Below are 14,811 nucleotides of genomic sequence, written 5' to 3' on the forward strand. Positions count from 1 at the left end.
CATTATTATTAACTAGTATGGAATAATAAATATTTCTATGTTAGTTTATCCCAGTTCTTCATTCTGAGGTGAACTAAGGAGGATAGAAATAATGCTACAAGTAGGAAAGTCTACTGAAAAACAACGTGAAAAATGGTAAAGTGATACACCATACTGTCCGAAATAATTTATTTAGGACAGGAAGGTGTTTCACTTCCTTCTGAAAGAATCTCCTCAGAAAAGGGTGTAGAAAGATTCTAAGTTCTTAACCCTAATCATTTACAATTTTTTGGTTTTTTTTTCTTCCTGGGGGATGGAATCAGTCAGTAGTGAAATTTTAGAAATTAGGTACAACTCCAAACATATTGATATTGATAGTTAATTAGTCATGTTTAACTATAAAGCTTTAAATCTAAAGCAAATACCAAATTTTAGAAAAATTTACTTATAAATTCCAAACTGTAATGCAACATAAATTATTGTTCACATATATATAATATTCCCATTATTTTCTGCTGTTATTCCTAATTACCATTTAATAAAATACAGTCATATATGTATTTAGAGTGTATAAAACATTTTGAGTAGCTCAGTAAGGGTATCAAGAATATTACCCCTCAGTTTTTAATTTTAGTTACCTTCAAGGAATTCAACAGTTTCACTGTAGAATGCAGTAAATGTTAGAATAGTTTTATTGCATATATCATTTAGCTTACTGAAGTTCAGTGAAACATTTTTCTTTTCTTCCAACAGATAAATGTATATGCTTTCACAGAGTTCTGGTTAGAAAATTTTTCTACTAGTTTTTGTAAAATAAATTTGCATAATACTTATTTTATAATACCTACTTTAATTCCAAAAGAAAAAAAATTTATGACAGAATTCTTTCTTATTACTTGTGAAGTTCGTCCTATAATTCAAAGAACTTAATTTTTTAAAATGTTCAAAAGATTGTAAACTATTTTTCTTTGTGAGCTTTTGCAATATAAAACCAATTTCAGTTGTTGTGCTTCCAACTCCCAAGATAGGTTTGTGTAAGTTATCTTTAGAAGAAATCATAGGAAGTTTGGTAAGTGCTTTATAACAGTTTGGGATCCACATATTCTTAATGGATATTCACAATTGCTAATGTAAAACTCAAAGAACACAACATGAATACAAGTGCATTGTCTGAAATCCCTCTTGTGTAGAATCATCAAAAACAAAAACCAAAGTAACTGTGAAGTTATTATATTGAGAAAGCATTTACAAAGTTTACATGACAGCGTAGTCTCAGTTAAGCAAAGTTATAGATATGCATAAAGTTTATATATCAGTTTACTGATTTTAATAATGTAAGTTGCAGTATAGTATGTGAAAATTATTTTCATTAACTAATCATCTTTAAATTCCAAGTGTTCACTCATATGTTTGTGTGAATTTATATAGCTAAATGTATACATGTATCTCACTCACCATGTGGGGAAAGTGATGAAATGTTATAGAATTCTCTGTAGTCATCAGTTTGTGTATGTCATAATAATTTGTGAGGTCTATGTTTTATATTGTAAAATGTAAAGAGCAATACAGACCCTTCAGCAGTTAGAACATTGGATAGAGAAGTAATTATTCTCATTCATATTTTAACAGGAATATAGAACAATTCTAGTAAGTTAGAGAAAATCTACATAATCTGATTCTGTTGAATTGAAATGTAGTACAGAAGTTTCTTTCCAGTAAACTAGAGTACACTGACTAGTTTTATATAAATATAAAGGCTTAGTTATTATGTGTTCAACTTTCTTAACTTTAAATTTGGTTGTGCTTCACTATAGAGTATGTATATATTCTCTTATGTGATTTAATTTTATGTGTATAACAGTTTATCAATTTATTTACTATGAATTTCATTTAATAAGCAGTGAGGAAATTCCATTGCATTGTATACCTACACTGTCATTATTAAACACTTATTAAAATATAAATAGTTTTATTTCACCATGACTGTAAAAATAGAGACTTAAATACACAAATAGGGGGCTGGGGATTTAGCTCAGCGGCAAAGCTCCTGCCTGGCAGCAGCACAAGGTCATGAGTTTGATTCCCGGTACCGGAGGAAAAAAAAAAAAAGAAAGAAAAAGTACACAAATATATTTGTTCAAGTTTTAAATAAATATGCAATTTAGGCTACCTCAATGAATGTACATACTGTACTGTCAGACGTGCAATATATATTTCCCTTGGTTATTCTTCAAGGGAAGAATTAGCATATAAACTTTGACAAGTAGTTCATCCAAATAACTAAGAAAACTCTCATCATCCATATGCTTTTGTTGTTTATTGAGTAGAAGAAAGTAGAAGACTTGGAAACATTTCATTATTAAGTATTGGTCACCATATTATAACATATTCTCAGAATAATATAACTATTGCAAATGAAATGCTACATCGAATCAACAAATGAGATATCATCATATTAAAAATTTTGGCACAGCAAAAAAAGAAAAACATCAGAGTAAAGAAACAACACATGAAGTGGGAAAATATTTATCTGGTTGTTCCTCAGACAAAGAACTAATGTCTGGAACATATAAAGAACTTACAAAATCAGACAATCCAAATTTAAAGGCTCAATTATAAAATGGACATTGTAAATGACAACAAACTTCTCAAATAAATAATTTCAAAAGCCAAATATCACAAAGTATTCAACATCACTGGTCAATGAAGAGATGAAAATTAAAACAATGCTGAGATTGCATATCACTCCAGAAAGAATGGCTATCATCAGCAAATCAAAAATTAACTGTGTGTCTGTGGGCAAAAGGAAACCTTCTCCACTGTAGGTGGGAATGTAGGCTGGTGCAACCACTGTGAACATCAGTGTAGAGATTCCTTAGACAACTAAAACTACAGGTCTGACTTGACTCAGATACTCTCCATCTTCCCCAGAGAATTAAACGCATTATACTACAGCAATGTATGAGTACACACGTATACAACAGCACAGTTTATAATAGCTAAATCTTGGAAAGCATCCAAATGTACATCAAATGATGAGTGGATAAAAAAGATATTTTTGAATATAATGGATTACTACTCAGCTAAAAAGAAGGAGAAACTTGAGGCATTTATAGCTGAATGGCTGGACCTTGAGATCAAAATGTTAAGTGAAATAAATTGGAAAAACATAGTTAAATATCACATTATCTCTCTGGTGTGAGAAATTGGAAATGCAAATAAGGACAAAAATGCATAATAGAAATTTTGAAATAGAAGAAAAAAGAAAAGAAAGATGGAAGTAGGGAGAGGGCAGAAGGAAAGGAAGGAAAGAAAAAGAAAAATGAGAAAAAAGGATAAAATGGAAACACAGCTTTGTAAATAAGGAGGGGAAGTGGGGTTGAAGGGAGGGAATGGGAGTGGGAAAAAGGGGAATCAAAATATATCGTGTACTGGTACAAATTCTCTACAGTGCACAGGATATTTATGTATATTTAAATTGTATCAGTAAAGTTAAAAGGAGAAGATTATATATTATGACCAATAAACTTTATCTAAGGAATGCATGGATGGTTAAATATGGACAAATCAATAAATGGAATGCAGCACAAAAATGGGAGTAACGCAAAAAGTGCATGATCATGTAGATAGAAAATTCTTTGACAAAATCCAACATCTATTTATTATGAAAACCTGTGATAAAATAAGTACAGTGAGATATAATCTGAATATGATAAACCTGTTGATGACAAATCTAGGTCCAACATCATATTAAATGGCAAAAGCTGACATTTTGTCTTCAAAATCAGGAATAATACAAGAGTGTTCACTATCACTACTCTTGTTCAAAACAGTATTTGAAATATTGGCCTGAACAATCTGGTAAGTGAAAAAAATAAAACAGACATATATGAAAGGAAGTGAAGCTTATTATACAAGGGTGACATGACTCTTTACAGAGAAGACTCCTTGCAAATCACCAAAAGACTCCTAAAACTAACAATCATATTCAGCAATGCATTAGAATACAAAATTAACAAATACACAAAAATCAAAAGTGATTCTCTACATCTGGAAATGAATCCACTGGAAGAAAAATCATTAAAAAAATAGTATTCACAATAGACTCAAATAAAATTAAATACTTAGGAGTTAACCTAATTAAGGAAGTAAAAGTTTTCTATAACAAAAAATATAATATTCTGAAAAATGAGCTTAAGAGGACATCAGAAAATAGATATTCACTCTTCTTGAACTGGCAGAACCAATATTTTCAAAATAGTTATAAGGCTAAAAATGATATATAGATTTAATGAAATAACAGTCTGCAGATAAATGGACTTCCCTAAAGTACTAAAACAAATCCTAAAATTTATTTGGAACTAGTAGAAACCCAGAATAGTAAAAGCAATGCTGGGCCATGAGAGTAAAGCAGGAGGCATCACAATCTCAGATTCCAAGTTATTTTACAAACTGTGGCACCAAAAATAGTGAGATGTTGACACAAAACAGACATCTAGATCTCTTGAACTAAACAAAATGATGTAGCTACAACCCCAAACACATTTAATCTTCTGATCTTTGACAAAGATGCAAAAATGGAGCAAAGACAGCCTGTGTGACAACTTGTGCTTTGAAAACCTGTTAAACACAATTTAACGACATGTCTTAACAAATACAAACTGAAATAAAAATGGATCAAAGATTTAAATATTAAAACAGAAGCATGTAGCATGACTGTAATCGCAGCATTTGAAAGGCTGAGGCAGGAGGATCCTTGTGAGTTCAAGACCAGCCTGGGCTACAAAGTGAGTTTAAGACCAGTCTGAACTGCATGGTGAGACCCTGTCTCAAAAAAAAACAAACAAATGAACAAAAGTACAACAACAACAACAAAAAAAAGAACAAAAAAAAGAAACCCAGGAGCAATTAATCTGTTGGAAGATAAAAATAAGATAAAATAAGTTAAAATCTTGAGACATAGGCATAGTTAGACTTTTTAAACTAAAAAATTACAATTACTCAAGACAATTACATCAATGATCAATAAATAGGGCTGTATCAATTTAAAAAGCTTCTGTGCACCAAGAAAAATAAACTACAGAACAAATAGACAGAGAATGGGAAAAAAAAAAAAAAACATCTCCAGCTATTTGTCTATCAATGGGTTATTTCAAATATACAAAGAACTAAAAAATAAATAAATAAAAGTAGACTGCTCCAAAGCAAAAGACCCAGTAAAAAAGAAGAGCAATGGAAATGAATAGGCACCTTTTAGAGAAAGGTCAAGTGTCTAGTAAACACATCAAAATTCTTTAGTATGTTTGTCCATGAGGAAAATACCAGTGAAATCAACACTAAGAATTCATCTTACACTAGCAAGAGTAGTTATCATCAAAAAATCAAATAATAGCAAATGCTCGTGAGGCTGCAGAGGAAAAGGAAACTTCTACATTGTAGTTGACAATATAAATTTAGTTAACTACTATGGAAATCTATATAAAGATTCATCAAAATATAATTAAATATTCCATTTGACTCAGCAGCTTCCCTTTTAGGTACCTTCCCATAAGAGTGAAAGACATCATGTTACAGTATAAACACGCACAACCATGTTTATAGCAGCATCACTCATAAAAACTAAATTTTGGAAGTAGCCTATATGTCCACCAACAAACAATTGATGAAGAAAATGTTGAATTAATACACAATGAATTACTACCATTCTATGAAGAACAAGAATTTGTGTTATTTTTTGAAAAATGGATGACTCTTGCCACTGTAACAGTAAGTGAAATAAATCAGACATACAAGTTTATTTACCACATCGTTTTTCTTTTTCTGCTGTTGTTGGGAGTGGAATTCAGGACTTTATGCTTGCCAGGCAGGCGCTGTGCCACTGAGCTATATCTCTGGCCCAGTTGGTTTTTCTTTTATGGGAAACTCAAAGTACAAACATTCAGTGAACAAAATGAAGGGTAAATAATAGGACACAGGGATATAGATATTTTGCAAGTTGTAAAAGGATTAAGAGAATATAAGAGGGGAAAGGGAGACAGGAAGAAGTTTAAAAAATTAAATTATATTCTGTATATGTAGAAACTCACCATGATGACTATAATCATTCTCATTTTGTACTGTAAATATGTACTTGGAGAAATAAAAGAAAAAAGTGCACCTCAGAATTCAATATGGGTTTTCCACATACAGAAAATTAGAGTATTTCAATTTACAGAAGGAAAAGAGCAATTTTAAATGAAGTGAAGAAGCTTCTGTTACTTCCAGTGGGATCACATTCAGTAGTCTAATATACTTCAGTAGAAACCTATTTCACATTCCCACTTTAGTTCTCATCTCTTCCTCTTTTGCTATACTTTGTTGAGGTCAGTATTGCAATCCTGCCATCATGCTGTCCTTCAGATGATAGAACACAACTGGAGGCCTAGAGCCCATGATATTGTCTCTTGCAAGTGCCTAGCAAGAAAGGCCCAAAGTTCTGCAGCAAAGCTACAAAATCAGCGGCAGGAGGATGAAGGATGTGTGCCAGCAGGCAGAGGGATCTGCACTGGGACCAGGAAGTGACATTCCGGGTAAGTACCAAGTTCTCCCTAAGAGAATTGGAACATCCTTAACAACAACAGGGCCCCAAGCTCCTCTGAGGATGAGAAAGCTGAGTTCATACCAGAAAACCAGCATGACAGGAGAATCAATAGCACACCTTTTTGGGGGGAGAATCAACCACACACCATCTGCCATTCCAGTTCTTTTTTATGTTGCTGACAACAGTGCAGGCATGGGCCTTTCATACCTAGAATTACACTAATTCAGGTCATCCGGCTATCACAGGTTGACCATTAGTTAGTCTACCACAATTAGGTAATGTGGCTCTATTCATATTAGATATACTTTCATAGCACTTTCAACTAGTGTAATCAGAATCACCTGAAAGTACCAAGTTGCTGTAAATATTTAAAATGCTCTGATGATAGGTTTTCACGAATGAGCAATTTAATTTAGACTCCAACAGCTTTTTTTATTTATTAATGCTATTATTTATTAATGAACATACTGAATATTGTATCAATATTCCCAACATTTTTTTCTTTATATTCAGTTCCACTCTATAGTAGATGAGGGGAGAGAAGGAAAGGAGGAGGCTGGAGGGGAGGCAAGAGGAGGAAGAAAAGAGAGGAAATAACAGAAAATATGCATGCATCAGAACATATTTTAATAAAAATTAAGCAATGTTCTAACATAATTGATAATATTGATGTTTCTAATAGATATATTACAACTAATATTTCATTTATATTTTATCTCCCCTTTTCCCTAAATGAACGTATTTTTCCAAAATTTTTGAATTAAAAGATGGATAGCCTTATTTAATTTCTAGCTCAGTACAGAAACAGCTCAGAAACATTTTTCCAGATATTTTTGAACTCTTGTTTCATACACAAAATCATTAATTCAGCAGACATTAAGTTTTCATAACTGTAAATAGAAAAGGGACTGCAGATCAAGTAGACACCCAATCTAGTGTGTTGCAGATCCTTGGATTAATTCACAGTTACAGAGACATTGACATACAAAAACACACGCATATCCTGATATACAGATACAGATATGCACATGTATATTATAAATAGATTTAATATATATACATTATACAATATATTATACAATATATATAAATAGATTTAATATATATACATTTAAAATGTATATAATGTAGAGAAAGACATATAATTTAGAGGAAGGCCTTTAGAGAATGAATAATACATTAAAACTACCTAATAAATTTCTGAGAAAAATTAATATTTTGGCTTTGTCATCTTATTCTACAACTACTTATTTACAAGTCACCATTCCTCCCTTTATAGCTTATTTTACATCATTTATTGTTCACTGATCTGGCTCTTGTTTGTGTTAATCTAGAAATATTGCTTATTTATTAAATCTTTTGTGAATGGCTAAAAGTTATGTGTTATTTGCATTATATAATGATGAAATATTTTAATTTCACTTATATCTATGCTCATATTTAGATATCTTAAAGTTATATTTGGTATAAATTCCTTGAAATCAAGTTTTTCTTCAATCATTAGCAAAGTAATGAGAGATGCAAGTCTACTGTGGGTACTGTTCACAAAAGCAAGATATGGAATCAAACTGGGCACCCATCAGTGTGTGAAAGGATAAAGAAAATGCACTACGTGCACACAACAGAATGTTATTCAGCCACAAGTAGGAGTGAAATTCATCTTATTTTGGTGAAATAGAAGGAAGTGGAGAAAATCATCTTAAGCAAAATAAGACTGACTATGACAATTCCGCATCTTGCGCATCATACCTATGAACTACTAATTTCAAACTAAATGCGGGATACTTATTACTACAGGTTTGGATGAGTCTATGGAGAGGGTGGAAAAAGGGCAGCTGTATTTACTCAGTGCATTCTTTATGCATGTATTGAAATTATAATAAACCCCATTAATATGTACACAGAAGACATGTTAATTAACAATAGAAAAAATATTTAAAAGCTAGTTTACAAATTTCCATATAGACAGAAAGGAAAATTAAAACTTCTTAATGCATATGAATTCTTTTTTTGCAAGTGCTTAAAACTGCAGATTTTTCCTGAGTTTAAAAATATTGCATATGACTTTCTATTTTGAGGTTTAATTTCACAAAAACTTTGAAGTTTATTCTCAGCTTAGCAAAATCAACTGTCACTGAATTTCAAAAACTACTATTTTTATAATTGCAAAAATGGTACATAATAGAATACTCTGAAATATATAAGACAAATAAAAATCCCAAAATCAAGCAAATCAACAATTTTGTAGAGCCTATAGGCAAATATTTCTAAAGAAATGGGAAAAGGCAACTTAACTATTAGGAAGTTTCTTATTCTTGTTGGTCATAATTTAAATTACCTGTTTCAGATTCAGATTCCTGGATAACTTCTTTTAATTTTCCAAATTCTGGCCTGGAAACTTTACCTGTTTTCCTGCATTCAAACACATTCCTTCATAAGCAAACAAACCAATGTAAAAATTAAAAAGATGCTTTAAATAGTAGTGTCACGAGCTATTCTCCTTTGAAGAGGCATTCAAATGATAACCCCACTTTTTATTGGAAGTTTCCAATATGCACTCTCTTCAAGATGGATAAAAATATATGGATTTTTTTATGTGAAGAAAAATTGTTGCTTTTTGTTTTTCCAAGAGTTTAATTTTTTTTTTTTTTCTGGTACCAGGAATTGAACTCACGACCTTGTGCTTGCCAGGCAGGCCCTGTGCCGCTGAGCTAAATCCCCAGCCCCGAGTTTAAAATTTTTGAATAAGCCAGGCATGGTTGCACACACCTATAATTCCAACACTCAGGAGGCTGAGGCAGGAGAATAGTTGTGAGTTCAAAACCATCCTAGGGTACAAAATGAGCTCAAGGTCAGAACTGGATAGAAAGACCCTGTCTCAAAAGACCAAAATAAAATTTTTTTAAGAACAGTGATTTATATAACTTTATATTACCTCTTTAAATAAACTTTCATTCAGAATGAAAATAGTATTTGCCAAATGACTAGATAGTTACGTGTTATTTATGGAAACAAATGGTATGAAGATATGCTTCATTTTCTACCAGAAGAGGCATTTTGCAACATGATTTTATTTCAGTATATCTGTGCATTTGTAATTGACCCATCTCATATCCCACAAACTTTATTAGGTACCAAAAATATTGAGGTGATACTTTAATAGACATTAGAATGATGTCCTCCATTTCTGTATCTATATGTGACTTCTTCGTTGAACTATTAGTCATCATAGTTACTGTACATACATCGAGCAGAAGACCCAGTTCAAAAATCATATACATACATATATGTTTATAAACAGTTTTTCATACAAATTCAGACTAAAACATTTTGAAAGAAAAATATTCAATGTCATCTACCAATAACATTTATTAAACCCTCACTGTGTAAGCTTTATTCAGAATCATTACCATAGGCATGGGACCACCGCAATGCAAAAGACAGAAATTGGGCTTAACTCAGCATACAACATGAGAAAGTGAGTGTTCATAGATGTGGGGTGCAATGCAAAGTTCTGTCAGTGTATAGCTAGAGATAAGGGGAAAGGCCAGGTAGATAGAGATTCTGATTAAACAAATCTAACAGGAATCTTGATGAAAGGAGCAAATTGTGTTGCTACATCACGCTGGGAATGGTAGGAGATGAAGAGGACATCAATTAATACAGAACATTAGTTTCAAAAGTAAGGTAGGTCGTGTGACTTTATCTGATCATGTTGTTGAAAAGGTTGTGGGCCTCGTTTTCAGAAAGACTTTATAATTTTTGGATAATCGGATAGAAGAAATCTTGAAGCAGTGTAAGCAGAGCATTATGGGAAAATCTAGTCAGAGATAAGACCAGAATGTTGATAAGAATGCAGAGACTAAAGGCCAGGCTCATGAGATTTCAGTCAAAAATTAGGAATTTTAGGGAGTTGAACTTGAAGCCCTATAATTTACACTAGGACAAAGAAAGAATTTCACATTTTGCTCATGGCTTTAGATTTTGTGTGAAAGTAATATTAAGGGCAGTGGCTTAATCTTTTTCATGAGGGAAACTTCAAAATTGTCAAATATTCAGGATTTACTGTGGGTATGCTGGTTCCTTTCAATCAAATTTATGGTGAGAAGTAAGGGTGAAAATTGGAGCAAAATTGTTTAAATCTTAGATTTTCATTCCAGAAAGAACCCAGTGGAAATTTAGGGCCAAAGGTGGTGTGGCTGCTGAACAAATGAGTACTTTGATAAACCTCATGCTTTGAACAGGACAAAAAGAAAACTGCATGGAGGGCATCTCAGAAATCAGTGAGAACCACTCATTTCGAACATAAAGGTGCAAAAATGTAAACTTTTCATTTGAGACAAGATCTCATGCTCCCCATTTTTGAAAAGGGCTCTCTAGGTTAGTAGGTTCTCAGGATTAATTTCACCATGTTCAGTCATCAGGACACTCAAAAGCTGCTATTGTGATGGCCCAAGGGGGACCTGGGTATTTCTTGTTCTCTTGGTAGACATTGGTGTCATCCACATGATGATAGCCATAGGTTTAGAGTGGCTTTCAGCCATATTTGAGAGGTACATTGGAAAGCGAAAAAAAGAACACCTGAAAGAAGAATGTGTAACACTCTGACAATCAAGTCAAAGATAGAGTGAAGACACCAAGAAGATAAATAGCTCAGAAATGTGGAATATTTGCCAAGGAAAACTTCAGACTACTAGTAAGCTGGTCCAAGAAGGTTGCTATGAGTTTTGCATCTGGCTATAATGTAGGAGGAGGGCTGTGCAGCCTCAGCGGAATTCAAATATAATTCTCATATTCCCAGAATGCCTGATATTGACTATAGGACCTGACTTAGTTTATTCACTGCTGGGTTTTATTCTTCCCTATGTCCAATTCTTATCTCCATCTCTCTTTTTTCCTTTTGAAATCAGAATAATTACCCTGTGCCACTGTACTTTGGGATTAGGCAACTTTATTTTTTATGTTTTCTACATAAGTTAGCAGTGAAGTTTGCCTTGAGTTTCAGAGGAGATTTTGCCTTGGGTGTTTGACAAATTTGGGGATGTTTAAGACTTGTGTAAGGAATTATTGCTTTTAAAAATGCTGCAACATATGAAAATTTTGGGAAACGATTATTGGTTTTTGAATTGTACACAACACACTCATGTTATATTAGGTGGAATTAACTTATTGTGTTTGCTGGCACATCAAGTATGGTTTAGGGGTGTACACTATTTGGGTGCCAAGTTGACAAGGGGTGGACTGTGACACTTAATCTGATGTCAACTTTATTGACTAAGAAAAACATAGCGGATCTGAGAAATATACTTTTGGTGGTGTCTGCAGGGACTGTGGAGGCATAATCTTTGGGTCTGCATTTAGTACCGTGTTCTTTCTGGCTCTGCTCCCCTCTTTTTCCTGGCTGCCATATGCTGTGCAGTTTTCCTATTCTGTGACTTTATTCACTTCTATTTTTGCAGTTGAACCATAAAACCATCAGCTATACCCGTGAAAATCATGAGCCCAATAAACTTTTTATATTGTGGATATTAGAAAAATAATTATTACACATAGAAACAGAAGGCATTGCTCCTTTTTTATAAAGAGTTTAATCTTACACTGAATAACTAGCTAAAAATTATATCTTATACTCTGAAGAAAATTATCATTGCCTATCGGGAGAAACTGTTTTTGTCCAGTGTTGCTTTATGGACACAGCTTAATATCTATTTGTTCACTAGAGGCAAGTCTGATTTGGACTCATTTTTTCTTTTATCATAAATAACTGGAATTCTGCAAGAATAACATTTTGAATTTCACTGCATTAATCTTTTATTCCTTTTCTTGTTACATTCTCCTTTCAAGAAAGATATTGGTACAATTTCCACATGTGTGTAATAATTATTCTTTCCCAGAAAACTGAGAGGTATTAAAAAGACTGAGGAAATTACCATATGGCATTTCTCAGTAATAGCTATAATATTAGTTAATAATAGTTAGTCTTGCTTATTGTTAAAGCTTTGGAGATATGTCTTCTCCTGGACGGTGCAACAGTATCTCTAATCTACTGTTTTGTAGAAAGTTATTGATCCCAAACCAGATGGAAATTTCCTAGAGTAGAATCAAGTCAACTTTATATTTGGGGACTGAGATGGAAATTTTGAGCTGTCATATTTTAGTGGAAAACTACCTATTTTCTAAGATAAACATGCTTCCTCCTGATATATCCTTTCTGTAAGAAGATAATACAAGTTTCTATATAATTAGCAGTCATTTATAAAACCAGAAAGATCATATTATAAATACTATTGTTAAACTTCTTTTATCTGTATTAAATTACTAACAATATCATCAAAATGAAATAAAATTTTTATTATATCCCTGAAAGGTTTTAAGTTCTTAAATGGCTTTATATTGTTTCTGAGTTTCACGCTTGAAAATATAATTCATTTATTATTGATTTTATTTGTTGCTATTTAACAAGTGAAGCAATACATGGTGATTTATGAAATTAATTTCATGCAGTATTAGGATATAGATAATATTCTACCTCCATTCTGAAAGCTGTGGATGAATCCAGTGCCTCATACCTGTTTAGTAAGTGCTGTGTACTCAGCCACACCCCAAAAGCCTATCGTGTTATTATTTACCATTAAAATTAAAACATCAGCTTATACATTTGTGTTTGCTGCCTCTTGTATCTATTGAGTTTACTGATATTAAATGATGTCAATTATTTGCATATTGAAGTTTTAAGAATAATGCAAAAACATACTTTCACAATAAAAACACTGGCCTCCAAGCCTAGCTAAAATTAATAAACTTGTAATTAATATAAGCTCAAAAACAGACTGAATATAAATTATAAAAAAGAGACAAAAACATATAAAACAATTTAAAGTACTGTATATTAAGCTTTTTAAAAACTTGTCACAATATGTGAATACGTGCAATAAATGCTAACATTGAAAAGGCCTGCTTAATCTGAGTAAGCAATTCTGTTCACACCTCTGTTTAAACTGCAACACTTCATGCAGCACATACTTCAGGATATGTTTTATGGTTTCTACAACTGAATAGTTAAATTGTATAGGAATAAAATATCAGCGTGCTACTTTATAGCAATAATACAAAGAAATATTAGAAGTAGTTCTTTCCAAATTCTCCTCTATTCTTTTATGAATGAACAAGAATAACGAAAGCCTGGATATATCCTTGAAGTTTCCTGGATGGGTTCGATGAAGGAAATATTTACTCTAGCATGCAAAAAGCTGAAGCATGCATTTATTTTTGAATAAACACAGTGAAAATGGGTTAGAGATTTCTTCACTGATAATTTGTAACAGAGTGATAAAGATACAAACATATAACAATAATAACAGTTACCAAGGCTTAAATGTGAAAAAAAAAAACCCACACCTTTAATAAATTAGATAAAGGTAAATCATGAATATCAATGAGTTGAACACAAGGCATGATGTGATGAGCTGTAGAAGGGGTGAAATATGAATGGAATATAATTAAGTACAATTTTCTTGCAACTTCAATTTTTAAATAAAATGTAGGAGGCAGATTCAAGGCTTAGAAGCATTTGGCCACCAAAAATAGAAACAGTAAAAATGAAAAATCAAGTTTTCATGAACCAGGAAATGTTAAGGAAATCACAAAAGATAATGAACAACCAGTAAAAACAAACCTTAGCATTTTAGCTATAATCGCGCCTCAGATAAACCTTATTGGCTACTACACTGCCACTGCGCAAAACTAACCTTAGCATTTTAAATCAAAAACTGTGGAAACATAAAATTTTAAAGTAATAGAAATTAAATGTTTCGGCGAGAGTTTACTTTGTAGTATTCTAAAATACAAAATAAATTTAAAGAGAAATTCCAAGCTTTACATGGTGGTGTAGGTTTTTTTCTGTTCCCCTCTCCCATCCTAATGGAACCCTGGAGTCCTAACCCCCAATACCTCAGAATGTGACCTTGTGAACTGATAGAGTAACTTAGAGTTACTTGGATAAAATAGAGGGACTGTGCAGTAGAATAGTCCCCTGATCTAATAGGGCTGATATTGTAATAAAGAGGTGAAATTTAAACGTAAACACACAAACACATAGATTTTATCATGAAAAGATGAATGTATACATTCATAAGCTGTTAACCTTATATTTGTTTCCTTAATTAGGGTTTATCTGTGTTAAACGTTGTCAGTAATATATATGTTTTTGAAGCTTGAAAGCACAATTCCATTGACTATTGATTTTGTCTTAA

The sequence above is a fragment of the Chinchilla lanigera genome, unplaced genomic scaffold (genome assembly GCF_000276665.1).
Source record: "Chinchilla lanigera isolate Chin_1 unplaced genomic scaffold, ChiLan1.0 scaffold00006, whole genome shotgun sequence".
Taxonomy (NCBI): Eukaryota; Metazoa; Chordata; class Mammalia; order Rodentia; family Chinchillidae; genus Chinchilla; species Chinchilla lanigera.